The sequence below is a fragment of the Scyliorhinus torazame genome, chromosome X, assembly GCF_047496885.1.
Source record: "Scyliorhinus torazame isolate Kashiwa2021f chromosome X, sScyTor2.1, whole genome shotgun sequence".
Taxonomy (NCBI): Eukaryota; Metazoa; Chordata; class Chondrichthyes; order Carcharhiniformes; family Scyliorhinidae; genus Scyliorhinus; species Scyliorhinus torazame.
The window spans coordinates 40,308,977-40,324,729 of NC_092738.1; the positions used below are offsets into that span (position 1 = coordinate 40,308,977).

The 15,753-nt window shown below is 51.9% G+C and overlaps 1 protein-coding gene across 2 annotated transcripts in view; it reads left to right on the top strand.

Moving 5' to 3' along the window:
- Positions 1-15,753, top strand: part of LOC140405353 (beta-1,4 N-acetylgalactosaminyltransferase 1-like) — a 192,161-nt gene that overhangs the window by 4,715 nt on the left and 171,693 nt on the right. Inside the window, exon 2 of one of the 2 annotated variants that reach the window (XM_072493660.1) lies at positions 14,634-14,860. The exons of the other annotated variant lie outside the window; for it this stretch is intronic. The gene's annotated coding sequence lies outside the window, so the exon portion shown is untranslated. The remainder of the gene's footprint in view (positions 1-14,633; positions 14,861-15,753) is intronic. 2 annotated transcript variants of the gene reach the window in all.

Here is a 15,753-nt window from a genome sequence, read left to right on the forward strand (position 1 = left end):
AGCCCTTGGGGATGAGTGACCATAATAGGATAGAATTCTCCATCAAGATGGAGAGTGACATAGTTGATTCTGAGACTCGGGTCCTGAATCTAAATAAAGGGAACTGTGATAGAATGAGGCGTGAGTTGGCTCTGATGGATCGGGGAACGTTACTTAAAGGGATGACGGTGGATAGGCAATGGCAAACATTGAAAGAGCGCATGGGGGAACTGCAACAATTGCTTCTTCCTGTCTGACACAACAGTAAAACGGGAAAGGTGGCCAATCCATGACTTACAAGGGAAATTAGAGACAGTATTAGATCCAAGGAAGAAACATACAGATTGGCCAAGAAAAACAACAGACCTGAGGATTGGGAACAGTTTAGATCACAGCAAGGAAGGACCAAGGGATTGATTAAGAAGAGGAAAATAGAGTACGAGAGTAAGCTAGCAGGGAACAGAAAATCTGACTGTAAAAGTTTCTATAGGTACATGAAGAGAAAAAGATTGGTGAAGACAAATGTAGGTCCCTTACAGTCAAAAACAGTGGAACGTATAATAGGGAACAAAGAAATGGCTGATCAACTAAACACATACTTAGGTTCTGTCTTCATAAAATGACAAAAATACGATACCAGAAATGTTGGGGAACGCAGGGTTTAGTGAGAGAGAGGAACTGAAGGAGATCAGTATTAGTAGTGAAATGGTGTTGGGGAAATTGATGGGAATAATAATCTATATCCCAGAGTGCTTCAGGAATAGTGGATGCATTGGTGGTCATCTTCCAGGATTCTATAGACTCTGGAACAGTTCCTGCAGTGGGCAGCACATTAGCATTGTGGATAGCACAATTGCTTCACAGCTCCAGGGTCCCAGGTTCGATTCCAGCTTGGGTCACTGTCTGTGCGGAGTCTGCACATCCTCCCCGTGTGTGCGTGGGTTTCCTCCCATAATAGAATCTATTATCAAATATATTACAGCACAGCAGTGGCGGTTTGGACAGAGTCAGCATGGATTTAGGACGGGGAAATCATACTTGACAAATCTACTGGAAATCTTCGAGGATGTAACTTATAGAGTTGATGAGGGGGAGCTAGTGGATGTGGTATATTTGGACTTTCAGAAGGCTTTTGGCATAACAGATTGGCGTGTAAAATTAAAGCGCATGTGATTCGGAGTAGTGTATTGCGATGGATAGAAAACTAGTTGGCAGACAAGAAATGAAGAGTAGGAATAAACGGGTCTTTTCCCAAATGGCAGGCAGTGACTAGTGGGGTACCGCAGGGATCAGTACTAGGACCCCAGCTATTTACAATATATATTAATGAGTTAGAGGCAACAAAATAATAATCTCGCCAAACTTGCAGATGACACAAAGTTGTGTGGGAGGGTGAGCTGTGAGGAGGATGCAGAGATCTTTCAGTGTGATTTGGGCAAGTTGAGTGAATGGGCAAATGAAAGGCGGATGCAGTATCACGTGGATAAATGCGAGGTTATCCACTTTGGTAGCAAAAACGGTAAGGCAGACTATTATCTGAATGGCCATGAATTAGGATGGCGGGGATTGTGGGATGTGCTCCCGTTGACACTGGTATGGAGGGTGAGATACGCTCCCGTTGTTACTGGTGGGGAGGGTGAGATACGCTCCCGTTGTCACTGGTGGGGAGGGTGAGATACGCTCCCGTTGTCACTGGTGGGGAGGGTGAGATACGCTCCCGTTGTCACTGGTGGGGAGGGTGAGATACGCTCCCGTTGTCACTGGTGGAGAGGGTGGGATACGCTCCCATTGTCACTGGCGGGGAGGGTGGGATACGCTCCCACTGTCACTGGCGCGGAGGGTGGGATATGCTCCCGTTGTCACTGGCGGGCATTGTGGGATATGCTCCCGTTGTCACTGGCGGGGATTGTGGGACACGCTCCCGTTGTCACTGGCGGGCATTGTGGGATATGCTCCCGTTGTCACTGGCGGGGATTGTGGGATATGCTCCCGTTGTCACTGGCGGGGATTGTGGGATACGCTCCCGTTGTCACTGGCGGGCATTGTGGGATATGCTCCCGTTGTCACTGGCGGGGATTGTGGGATATGCTCCCGTTGTCACTGGCGGGGATTGTGGGATACGCTCCCGTTGTCACTGGCGCGGAGGGTGGGATACGCTCCCGTTGTCACTGGCGGGGAGGGTGGGATACGCTCCCGTTGTCACTGGCGGGGAGGGTGGGATACGCTCCCATTGTCACTGGCACGGAGGGTGGGATATGCTCCCGTTGTCACTGGCGGGCATTGTGGGATACGCTCCCGTTGTCACTGGCGGGCATTGTGGGATACGCTCCCGTTGTCACTGGTGGGGAGGGTGGGATATGCTCCCGTTGTCACTGGCGGGGATTGTGGGATATGCTCCCGTTGTCACTGGTGGAGAGGGTGGGATACGCTCCCGTTGTCACTGGCGGGCATTGTGGGATACGCTCCCGTTGTCACGGGCGGGCATTGTGGGATATGCTCCCGTTGTCACTGGCGGGCATTGTGGGATATGCTCCCGTTGTCACTGGCGGGCATTGTGGGATATGCTCCCGTTGTCACTGGCGGGGATTGTGGGATACGCACCCGTTGTCACTGGCGGGGAGGGTGGGATACGCTCCCATTGTCACTGGCGCGGAGGGTGGGATATGCTCCCGTTGTCACTGGCGGGCATTGTGGGATATGCTCCCATTGTCACTGGTGGAGAGGGTGGGATACGCTCCCGTTGTCACTGGCGGGCATTGTGGGATACGCTCCCGTTGTCACTGGCGGGGAGGGTGGGATACGCTCCCGTTGTCACTGGCGGGGAGGGTGGAATACGCTCCCGTTGTCACTGGCGGGGATTGTGGGATATGCTCCCGTTGTCACTGGCGGGCATTGTGGGATATGCTCCCGTTGTCACTGGTGGGGATTGTGGGATACGCTCCCGTTGTCACTGGCGGGCATTGTGGGATACGCTCCCATTGTCACTGGCGCGGAGGGTGGGATATGCTCCCGTTGTCACTGGCGGGGATTGTGGGATATGCTCCCGTTGTCACTGGTGGGGATTGTGGGATATGCTCCCGTTGTCTCTGGTGGAGAGGGTGGGATACGCTCCCATTGTCACTGGAGCGGAGGGTGGGATATGCTCCCGTTGTCACTGGCGGGGATTGTGGGATATGCTCCCGTTGTCACTGGTGGAGAGGGTGGGATACGCTCCCGTTGTCACTGGCGGGCATTGTGGGATACGCTCCCGTTGTCACTGGCGGGGAGGGTGGGATACGCTCCCGTTGTCACTGGCGGGGAGGGTGGAATACGCTCCCGTTGTCACTGGTGGGGAGGGTGGGATACGCTCCCATTGTCACTGGCGCGGAGGGTGGGATATGCTCCCGTTGTCACTGGCGGGGATTGTGGGATATGCTCCCGTTGTCACTGGTGGGGATTGTGGGATATGCTCCCGTTGTCTCTGGTGGAGAGGGTGGGATACGCTCCCATTGTCACTGGAGCGGAGGGTGGGATATGCTCCCGTTGTCACTGGCGGGGATTGTGGGATATGCTCCCGTTGTCACTGGTGGAGAGGGTGGGATACGCTCCCGTTGTCACTGGCGGGCATTGTGGGATACGCTCCCGTTGTCACTGGCGGGGAGGGTGGGATACGCTCCCGTTGTCACTGGCGGGGAGGGTGGGATACGCTCCCGTTGTCACTGGCGGGGAGGGTGGGATACGCTCCCGTTGTCACTGGCGCGGATTGTGGGATATGCTCCCGTTGTCACTGGTGGAGAGGGTGGGATACGCTCCCGTTGTCACTGGCGGGCATTGTGGGATACGCTCCCGTTGTCACTGGCGGGGAGGGTGGGATACGCTCCCGTTGTCACTGGCGGGGAGGGTGGGATACGCTCCCGTTGTCACTGGCGGGGAGGGTGGGATACGCTCCCATTGTCACTGGCACGGAGGGTGGGATATGCTCCCATTGTCACTGGCGGGGATTGTGGGATACGCTCCCGTTGTCACTGGCGGGGAGGGTGGGATACGCTCCCGTTGTCACTGGCGGGGAGGGTGGGATACGCTCCCGTTGTCACTGGCGGGGAGGGTGGGATACGCTCCCGTTGTCACTGGCGGGGAGGGTGGGATACGCTCCCATTGTCACTGGCACGGAGGGTGGGATATGCTCCCGTTGTCACTGGCGGGCATTGTGGGATACGCTCCCGTTGTCACTGGCGGGCATTGTGGGATACGCTCCCGTTGTCACTGGCGGGGAGGGTGGGATACGCTCCCGTTGTCACTGGCGGGCATTGTGGGATACGCTCCCGTTGTCACTGGTGGGGAGGGTGGGATATGCTCCCGTTGTCACTGGCGGGGATTGTGGGATATGCTCCCGTTGTCACTGGTGGAGAGGGTGAGATACGCTCCCGTAGTCACTGGTGGGCATTGTGGGATACGCTCCCGTTGTCACTGGCGGGCATTGTGGGATACGCTCCCGTTGTCACTGGCGGGGAGGGTGGGATACGCTCCCGTTGTCACTGGCGGGCATTGTGGGATATGCTCCCGTTGTCACTGGCGGGCATTGTGGGATATGCTCCCGTTGTCACTGGCGGGGATTGTGGGATATGCTCCCGTTGTCACTGGTGGAGAGGGTGGGATACGCTCCCGTTGTCACTGGCGGGGAGGGTGGGATATGCTCCCGGTGTCACTGGCGGGCATTGTGGGATATGCTCCCGTTGTCACTGGTGGGCATTGTGGGATACGCTCCCATTGTCACTGGTGGAGAGGATGGGATACGCTCCCGTTGTCACTGGTGGGGAGGGTGGGATACGCTCCCGTTGCCACTGGCGGGGATTGTGGGATATGCTCCCGTTGTCACTGGCAGGCATTGTGCGATATGCTCCCGTTGTCACTGGCGGGGATTGTGGGATATGCTCCCGATGTCTCTGGTGGAGAGGGTGGGATACGCTCCCGTTGTCACTGGCGGGGAGGGTGGAATACGCTCCCGTTGACACTGGCGTGGTGGATGGGATACGCTCCCGTTGTCACTGGCGGGGAGGGTGGGATACGCTCCCGTTGTCACTGGTGGGGAGGGTGGGATATGCTCCCATTGTCACTGGCGGGGATTGTGGGATATGCTCCCGTTGACACTGGCGGGGAGGGTGGGATACGCTCCCGTTGTCACTGGCGGGGAGGGTGGGATACGCTCCCGTTGTCACTGGCGGGGAGGGTGGGATACGCTCCCGTTGTCACTGGCGGGGAGGGTGGGATACGCTCCCGTTGTCACTGGTGGGGAGGGTGGGATATGCTCCCGTTGTCACTGGCGGGGATTGTGGGATATGCTCCCGTTGTCACTGGTGGAGAGGGTGGGATACGCTCCCGTTGTCACTGGCGGGCATTGTGGGATACGCTCCCGTTGTCACTGGCGGGCATTGTGGGATATGCTCCCGTTGTCACTGGCGGGCATTGTGGGATACGCTCCCGTTGTCACTGGCGGGGAGGGTGGGATATGCTCCCGTTGTCACTGGCGGGCATTGTGGGATATGCTCCCGTTGTCACTGGCGGGGATTGTGGGATACGCTCCCGTTGTCACTGGTGGAGAGGGTGGGATACGCTCCCGTTGTCACTGGCGGGGAGGGTGGGATACGCTCCCGTTGTCACTGGCGGGGAGGGTGGGATATGCTCCCATTGTCACTGGCGGGCATTGTGGGATATGCTCCCGTTGTCGCTGGCGGCGAGGGCGGGATACGCTCCCGTTGTCACTGGAGGAGAGGTTGGGATATGCTCCCATTGTCACTGGCAGGTGGAGGGTGGTATACGCTCCCGTTGTCACTGGCGGGGAGGGTTGGATACGCTCCCATTGTCACTGGCGGGGATTGTGGGATATGCTCCCGTTGTCACTGGCGGGGAGGGTGGGATATGCTCCCATTGTCACTGGCGGGGAGGTTGGGATACGCTCCCGTTGTCACCGGCGGGGAGGGTGCAGACGGTGAAGATGACAGTTGTCCCAAGGTTTTTGTTTGTATTTCAGGGCCTGCCTATTTTTATCCCCAAGGCTTCTTCAAGAAGGTGAATGCGGTGATTTCTGGGTTTGTGTAGGTGGGTAAGACCCCGCGGGTAAGGAGAGTGCTGTTGGAGCGAAACTGGGCGGTGGGGTTGGGGGACTGGCCCTACCGAATTTCAGAAACTCCTGCTCGAGGCGAACATAGCAATGATCAGGAAGTGGGCAGTGGGGAGGGGTCAGTATGGGAGCGGGCGGGGGCGGTATCATGTAGGGACAGATGTTAATAGGGCACTGGAAACAGCATCTCTGCTGTTCTCGCCGGCTCGGTACTGTCCAAGCCCGGTGGTGGTGGCGGCTTTGAGAGTCTGGGGACAGTGGTGGAAGCGTATGGGAGTGGAGGGGGTGTCGGTGTGGGCTCCAATTTGTGGCAATCACCGGTTTGTGCCGGGGGAGCTAGATGGGGGGTTTTGGAGGTGGCAGCGAGCTGGGATCGAGCGGTTACGGGACTTGTTTATTGACGGCAGCTTTCCGTTCTTGGAGGATTTGAAGGAGTTTGAGCTGCCCGGGGGGTATGGGCCCCGCTATCTGCAGATGAGGGACTTTGCACGGAGGCAGTTTTCAACCTTTCCCCACCTACCACCCCAGGGGATACAGGGCAAGGTCGTGTTGGAAACAGGAGTGGGGGAGGGGAAGGTCTCGGAAATTTATAAAGAGCTCATGGAATGGGAGGGAACCCCGATAGGGGAGGTAAAGCGAAAATGGGAGGAAATGGGCAAGGAATTCGAGGCGGGATTGTGGAAGGATGCCTTGAGGAGGGTTAACGGGTCCTTGTTGTGTGCCAGGCTCAGCCTGATACAATTTGCACATGACGGCGGCCCGGATGAGCAGGTTCTTTGAAGGAGTGGAGGACAGGTGTGGGCAGTGTGCAGGGGGGCCTGCAGATCATGTCCACATGTTTTGGGCATGTCCAAAGCTCAGGGGATTTGGGCCGGGATTTGCCGATCTCATGACCACAGTATTGAAGGTACGGGTGGTTCCGAGTCCAGGGGTGGCGGTTTTTGGAGTGTCGGAAGACCCGGGAGTCCAGGGGGTGGGAGAGGCTGATGTTTTGGCCTTTGCCTCCCTGGTATCCTGGAGACGGATCTTATTGGTGTGGAGGGACTCGGAGCCCCCAAAACCGGGGGTATGGGTTAGCAACATGGCCGGGTTTCTCAGGCTAGAGAAGATCGAGTTCGCCCTGAGAGGGTCAATGCGAGGGTTCGCCCGGAGGTGGCAGCCGTTTATCGACTTCTTTGGGTAAAATTAAGCTGTCAGCAGAGGGAGTGGGGGGGGGGGGGGGCTGGGGGGGGGGCTGGGGGGGGGGGGGGCGGTGAAAAGGAAAGATGGAGGCATGGGGGGGCTGGATGAGGTGGGAGATAGTCAGGGGGATTGGGGAATTGTGTATGTAAGCCATGTTCGCTGGGTGTGGTTGTTGGTTGGGTTGGTGTTATTTACTTGTTGTTTTTCCTCTTGAAAATTGTTAAAATTATATATGCCTTAATAAAATATTTTTTAAAAAGGAAGGCAAATAATATCCTGACCTTCATAGCGAGAGAAGTTGGTTACAGAAGTAGGGATGTGTTGCTGCAATTGTACAGGGCCTTGGTGAGGACACACCTGGAGTATTGTGGGCAGTTTTGGTCTCCTTCTCTGAGGAAGGATGTTCTTACTCTCGCTGGAGTGCAGCGAAGTATACCGGAATGATACCTGGGATGGCGGGACTGACGTATGAGGAGAGATTGAATCGGTTAGGATTGTATTCACTGGAGTTCTGAATGAGGGGGGATCTCATAGAATCCTATAAAATTCTAACAGGACTGGAAAGGGTTGATGCAGGAAGGATGTTCCCGATGGTGGGTGTGTCCAGAACCAGTGGTCTCAGTCTGAGGATACGGGGTAGACCATTTAGGATTGAGTTGAGTACTTTCTTCACCCAGAGAGGGGTCGGCCTGTGGAATTCGCTATCACAGGAAGTAGTTGAGGCCAAAACATTGTGTTTTCAAGAAGCAGTTAGATATAGCACTTGGGGAGAAGGGGATCAAAGGATATGGGGGAGAAAGCAGGATTAGGCTATTGAGTTGGATGATCAGTCACGATCATAATGAATGGTGGAGCCGCTCGAAGGGCCGAATGGCCTCCTGCTCCAATTTCCTATGTTTCTATGGCAGGCTGCCTCCCATTCTTAGCTCAGGGCGTGCCAGGCTGGATGCTGCACTCTTCCGTCATTTGATCATTCTGCCAATCACCTACCCAACAACTGGACCAAAGCTTTAAATGCACAGTGACATTGTCAAAGATGGCTGTGTCCTTGGTGAATCATGCTGCCTTTTGAGGTCCAACCTTCCCTCCTGTATTCGCAAGTATGCCCTGTGGCACACTGCCACAAGATGGCACATGCTGAGGCCTTACTCACCCTGACTGCCCTCATATTGGGCTTATTCTGATATTGGGGATCAGCCCAACCTTCCTGACCTCCTCGGACACCTCTTCCCAGGCTACACATGTCTGTCTCGGCTTCCTCCTCTAACCAGAGGTAGACATCATTCTGCTCACACAGGCTGGAGACTACCCAGGTTGCACCTGAACCAAAATGGGATCAGTGTCCTTGAGGGAAGTTTGCGAATGCTTTTGGTGAGGGTTTAAACTAACTTGGCAGGGTGGGGGGGTTTCTGAGAGAAGGTTCAGCTGGGTTAGAAGGGTGGTGGAGGCAGAGCCCCTCAGAACATTTAAGGAGTATTTAGATGTGCCCCTATGATGGCCCCTGTGATCCCAGGGCAGACACGGCTCTGGGCCCAGTGCTGGGAAATGGCATTAGAGTGGATAGGTGAGTGGTTTTGACCGGCGCAAATGCAATGGGCTGAAGGGCCTTTTCTGTGCTGTGACCTCTATGACTCTTTGACTACATAACCCCCATCGCTCCCCTCGCTCCAATGGCACTGGCATCCGAGGGAAACGGGCAACAACTGGACAACTGCTCCATGCAAATAAGTGGTTAACCTGTTCAGGTTAAAACGCAAGGCCACCATCTGATTAGTGCTAAGGTTTGGAGACAGCAGAACCCAATATGCAACGCACTCCCCTTAGAAGCCCCAATACAGCTCAATGGCAAATTATCATGCATTGGAAGCAATTCTGCATTTGTTCAGCCGCCTGGCATTGTCCCGTGCCAGGGGGCCCTTTAAACGACTGACCGTGATCGCATTGCGGGGTGCGGCCAATGACTTTGGAGGCTGAACATCCTGCCCTCCATTACTGATTGAGTGGGTGATGGCCTCAAGCCTGCCCTGGAAAATGGACTTTATACTGGGGTGTGTTCCGAAGGTGCACCCGGACGTCGATACTCCGCACTGATCTGTGGGTGTGGAATCCGCTCTCGGCGCCGCAGACCACAATTTCTAAATTTGCGGTTGGCACCAAACTTGGGGCAACTGCATCAAATTCCAGGAGGACAATTATGAACTTGCAAAACGAGCAAGCAATTGGCAAATGGCGTTTAATGCAGGTGAATGTGAGGTCGTACATTTTGATCGGAAGGCAAAAGAGATGTCACTTATTACTTTGGAATGTACAAGTCTAGATTGGGTAAGAGGAACAAATGTCATCTCCGAGTAGAAATACACCAATCGCTAAACGTGGTGCCACAGGTTAGCAAGGCCATTTAAAACAAAAAGTGAAGCAAACACCAGACTTTATTTCTGGAGGAATATGATTGTGAGGTAGAGGAGTTATCCTCAACCTGTATCCAACCGTGGTTCGAGCTCACTTGGAGCACTGTGTGCTGTTCTGGTCACCATGTTATTAAAGGATATCGAGGCACTGGAGGGGGTGCAGAGAACATTGACAAGGATGATCCCAGTAATGTGGGGGTTTACCTGTCAGGAAAGGGTGGACAGGCCGGGTCTCTACTCTCTGGGAGAAGGAAGACTGAGGGGTGACCTCACAGAGGTGTTTAAAATTCGGAAAGGTTTTTGATGGAGTGGATCCAGAGAGAAGGTTCCCTCTTGTGGGGCAGGGGATCACCAGAGATCATCAATATCAGATAGTCACCAAGAAATCCAATCGGGAATTCAGGAGAAACATCTTCACCCAGAGAGTGGGGAGAATGTGGATCTCACTCCCACAGGGAGTGGTGGAAGTGGATAGTGTGGATGGAGAGAAGGGGAAACTAGACTCTGAAGTCACTGAAGTCCCTCATCCCTGGAATCATTCTTGTGAATCGTTTCTTCACTCTCTCTAAAACCTTCACATCTTTCCTAAGGTCTGGCCCAGAACTGGACACAACGCTCCAGTTGATTGTTTTGTGCCAGTTTAATATAACCTTGCTCTTGTACTCTACTCCCCTATTAATAAAGCCCAGAAGACTATGTGCTTTATTAACTGCTCTCGCCATCTTCAATGATTTATCCACATATCCACCCTCTGCTCCTGCACCCCCTTTCGAAGTGTACCTGTAATATCCCACACGTGGCTATATGCTTGTCTTCCCCATTCTCTTTGCGGAGTATGAGCACAGGCATCGGGTGAAGCATACAGAGTGTAGTACCACTCCGTAGAGACGATGTGTGAAGAGGTCAGTTCAGTCCACAAGAGGGTCATTTAGGAGTATGGTGACAGTGGGGAAGAAGCTGTTTTTGAGTCTGTTCATGCGTGTTAGAACATAGAACATAGAACATAGAACAATACAGCGCAGTACAGGCCCTTCGGCCCACGATGTTGCACCGAAACAAAAGCCATCTAACCTACACTATACCATTATCATCCATATGTTTATCCAATAAACTTTTAAATGCCCTTAATGTTGGCGAGTTCACTACTGTAGCAGGTAGGGCATTCCACGGCCTCACTACTCTTTGCGTAAAGAACCTACCCCTGACCTCTGTCCTATATCTATTACCCCTCAGTTTAAGGCTATGTCCCCTCGTGCTAGCCATTTCCATCCGCGGGAGAAGGCTCTCACTGTCCACCCTATCTAACCCTCTGATCATTTTGTATGCCTCTATTAAGTCTCCTCTTAACCTTCTTCTCTCTAACGAAAACAACCTCAAGTCCATCAGCCTTTCCTCATAAGATTTTCCCTCCATACCAGGCAACATCCTGGTAAATCTCCTCTGCACCCGTTCCAAAGCCTCCACGTCCTTCCTATAATGCGGTGACCAGAACTGTACGCAATACTCCAAATGCGGCCGTACCAGAGTTCTGTACAGCTGCAACATGACCTCCTGACTCCGGAACTCAATCCCTCTACCAATAAAGGCCAACACTCCATAGGCCTTCTTCACAACCCTATCAACCTGGGTGGCAACTTTCAGGGATCTATGTACATGGACACCGAGATCCCTCTGCTCATCCACACTTCCAAGAACTTTACCATTAGCCAAATATTCCGCATTCCTGTTATTCCTTCCAAAGTGAATCACCTCACACTTCTCTACATTAAACTCCATTTGCCACCTCTCAGCCCAGCACTGCAGCTTATCTATATCCCTCTGTAACCTGCTACTTCCTTCCACACTATCGACAACACCACCGACTTTAGTATCGTCTGCAAATTTACTCACCCACCCTTCTGCGCCTTCCTCTAGGTCATTGATAAAAATGACAAACAGCAACGGCCCCAGAACAGATCCTTGTGGTACTCCACTTGTGACAGAACTCCATTCTGAACATTTCCCATCAACCACCACCCTCTGTCTTCTTTCAGCTAGCCAATTTCTGATCCACATCTCTAAATCACCCTCAATCCCCAGCCTCCGTATTTTCTGCAATAGCCTACCGTGGGGAACCTTATCAAACGCTTTGCTGAAATCCATATACACCACATCAACTGCTCTACCCTCGTCTACCTGTTCAGTCACCTTCTCAAAGAACTCGATAAGGTTTGTGAGGCATGACCTACCCTTCACAAAGCCATGCTGACTATCCCTGATCATATTATTCCTATCTAGATGATTATAAATCTTGTCTCTTATAATCCCCTGCAAGACTTTACCCACTACAGACGTGAGGCTCACCGGTCTATAGTTGCCGGGGTTGTCTCTGCTCCCCTTTTTGAACAAAGGGACCACATTTGCTATCCTCCAGTCCTCTGGCACTATTCCTGTATCCAATGATGACATAAAAATCAAAGCCAATGGTCCAGCAATCTCTTCCCTGGCCTCCCAGAGAATCCTAGGATAAATCCCATCAGGTCCCGGGGACTTATCTATTTTCAGCCTGTCCAGAATTGCCAACACCTCTTCCCTACTTACCTCAATGCCATCTATTCTATTTACCTGGAGCTCAGCATTCTCCTCCACAACATTATCTTTTTCCTGAGTGAATACTGACGAAAAATATTCATTTAGTATCTCGCCTATCTCTTCAGACTCCACACACAACTTCCCATCCCTGTCCTTGACTGGTCCGACTCTGTCCCTAGTCATTCGCTTATTCCTGACATACCTATAGAAAGCTTTTGGGTTTTCCTTGATCCTTCCTACCAAATACTTCTCATGTCCCCTCCTTGCTCGTCTTAGCTCTCTCTTTAGATCCTTCCTCGCTACCTTGTAACTATCCATCGCCCCAACTGAAACTTCACACCTCATCTTCACATAGGCCTCCTTCTTCCTCTTAACAAGAGATTCCACTTCTTTGGTAAACCACGGTTCCCTCGCTCGACGCCTTCCTCCCTGTCTGACCGGTACATACTTATCAAAAGTTCTCATACAGTTCTCAGACTTCTGTATCTCCTGCCCGATGGAAGAAGTTGGAAGAGTGAGTAAGCCGGGTGAGAGGGATCTTTGATTATGATGCCCGCTTTCCCCAGGCAGCGGGAGGTGTAGATGGAGTCAATGGATGGGAGGCGGGTTCGTGTGATGGACTGGGCGGTGTTCACGACTCTCTGAAGTTTCTTGCGGTCCTGGGCCGAGCAGTTGCCATACCAGGCTGTGATGCAGCCCGATAGGATGCTTTCTGTGGTGCATCTGTAAAAGTTGGTAAGAGTTATTTTCACTCTGTTTGGATCCCGCATCCTTATCAAAGTACCTGTCATTTTCTATTGCCTCTCCTCATTCACTTCACTCTGCATTATTTTTCATCTGCTATACACCCGCCCATCCACCCACCACGTCTCTGTCCTCTTGAAGTCTACCACCCTCTTCCTCACTCTTTACAATACTTTTGTGCTGTCTGCAAATTTTGAAAATGTGCCCTGCACATCGATGACAGGGTCATCAATATAGATCACGAAAAGCAGCGATCGGACAGCCAAGCCCTGGGAGCCTCACCATATAACCATCGTTCATTCTGAAAACAAATAATAACTGCTCATTCAATTTCTGAGGATGTTGCCTGTTTCGGAGAATATGACTGATGAGGAGAGATTGGAGAGGCTGTTCCCTTTGGGACCGAGGAGGCTTGGGGAACGCCTCGCTGGTGTGTGTATAATTATGAGGGGTCTGGATGGAGTGGATAGGAAGGAGTTATTGGGAGTCCTTGTTCACGATTCTCTTAAGGTTAATGTGCAGGTTCAGTCAGCAGTTAAGAAGGCAAATGCAATGTTAGCATTCATGTCGAGAGGGCTAGAATACAAGACCAGGGATGTACTTCTGAGGCTGTATAAGGCTCTGGTCAGACCCCATTTGGAGTATTGTGAGCAGTTTTGGGCCCCGGATCTAAGGAAGGATGTGCTGGCCTTGGAAAGGGTCCAGAGGAGGTTCACAAGAATGATCCCTGGAATGAAGAGCTTGTCGTATGAGGAACGTTTGAGGACTCTGGGTCTGTACTCGGAGTTGAGAAGGATGTGGGGAGATCTTATTGAAACTTACAGGATACTGCGAGGCCTGGATAGAGTGGACGTCGAGAGGATGTTTCCACTTGTAGGAAAAACTAGAACCAGAGGACACCATCTCAGACTGAAGGGACGATCCTTTAAAACAGAGATGAGGAGGAATTTATTCAGCCAGAGGGTGGTGAATCTGTGGAACTCTTTGCCGCAGAAGGCTGTGGAGGCCAAATCACTGAGTGTCTTTAAGACAGAGATAGATAGGTTCCTGATTAATAAGGGGATCAGGGGTTATGGGGAGAAGGCAGGAGAATGGGGATGAGAAAATATCAGCCATGATTGAATGGCGGAGCAGACTCGATGGGCCGAGTGGCCTAATTCTGCTCCTATGTCTTATGGTCTTATGGTCTTTGGTTGGGAGGGTGAGGGGGTGAGAGGGAGGAAATGTAGAAGGGATTTAAAGGGACAATCTTTGACTCATGGTGGGAATCTAGAACTCACAGCCTGAAAGGGTTAGTAGAGACAGGAAGCCTCATGAACACTCATCAGGTCTCCTAACTTGCAGCAAATGTCCCTCTTTTCCTGTCACACAACTTTGTATCCAGGCAGCATCCCCCCCCCCCCGCCCCCCCCCCCCCCCCCCGCCCTCATTTCTATTACTGCTAGACTAGTCATGAGAAAAATACTCTGACCAACTGGATAGGGCCTCCCAACCAAGGCCTGTTCCAGAAAGGGAATGGGAGTAACATTGACAGGAAAAAAAACCTCCCCACCAGACAAAACAAAAATACCAACACTCAATTTCCCCGGTGACATAAACCTCAGGGAGGTAAATTCATCCAATCGCTCTTATCCTTTCTGTTTTTACTCCAGGCAAACGCTCTGGAGGCATGAACATGTCTTCACTAGTTATCGTGTCCTCTTGGTGTGACAATCCAGGAAACTGCAGGCCGGTGAGCCTTACGTCAGTGGTAGGGAAATTACTGGAGAGAATTCTTCGAGACAGGATCTACTCCCATTTGGAAGCAAACGGACGTATTAGCTACAGACAGCACGGTATTGTGGAGGGGAGGGCGTGTCTCACTCCTCGAGTTTTCCGAGTAAGTTGTGATGTCCTTTGATTTCTGAGTGAAGATGGCTTCGAGTAATTTACAAAGAACATCAAGCGATGTTTTGAACAAAGCTAATTTATTTACACTACAACTAAAAAGATTCAACTTGCTTGCTAAGATATAAAAGATCAATGATTTACTAAAACTATGATTCTAACTCCAGAGCTCCCGATAACACGACGATTCACTATCTCCCCAAACAACCTACTCCCCGAATCAAGAGTATCCCTTGATCCACGTGTATGCACTTGATCGGCATCTAGTGGTTGGATGTAGTTACAGTAAATTGTTAACCCTTCATTATTCTTACAATATTGTCGCAGAAGTGACAAACTGATTGATGCAGGTAGGGCAGTGGATGTTGTCTATATGGACTTCAGTAAGGCCTTTGACAAGGTCCCTCATGGTAGACTAGTACAAAAGGTGAAGTCACACGGGATCAGGGGTGAGCTGGCAAGGTGGATACAGAACTGGCTAGGTCATAGAAGGCAGAGAGTAGCAATGGAAGGATGCTTTTCTAATTGGAGGGCTGTGACCAGTGGTGTTCCACAGGGATCAGTGCTGGGACCTTTGCTCTTTGTAGTATATATAAATGATTTGGAGGAAAATGTAACTGGTCTGATTAGTAAGTTTGCAGACGACACCAAGGTTGGTGGAATTGCGGATAGCGATGAGGACTGTCGGAGGATACAGCAGGATTTAGATTGTTTGGAGACTTGGGCGGAGAGATGGCAGATGGAGTTTAATCCGGACAAATGTGAGGTAATGCATTTTGGAAGGTCTAATGCAGGTAGGGAATATACAGTGAATGGTAGAACCCTCAAGAGTATTGAAAGTCAGAGAGATCTAGGTGTACAGGTCCACAGGTCACTGAAAGGGGC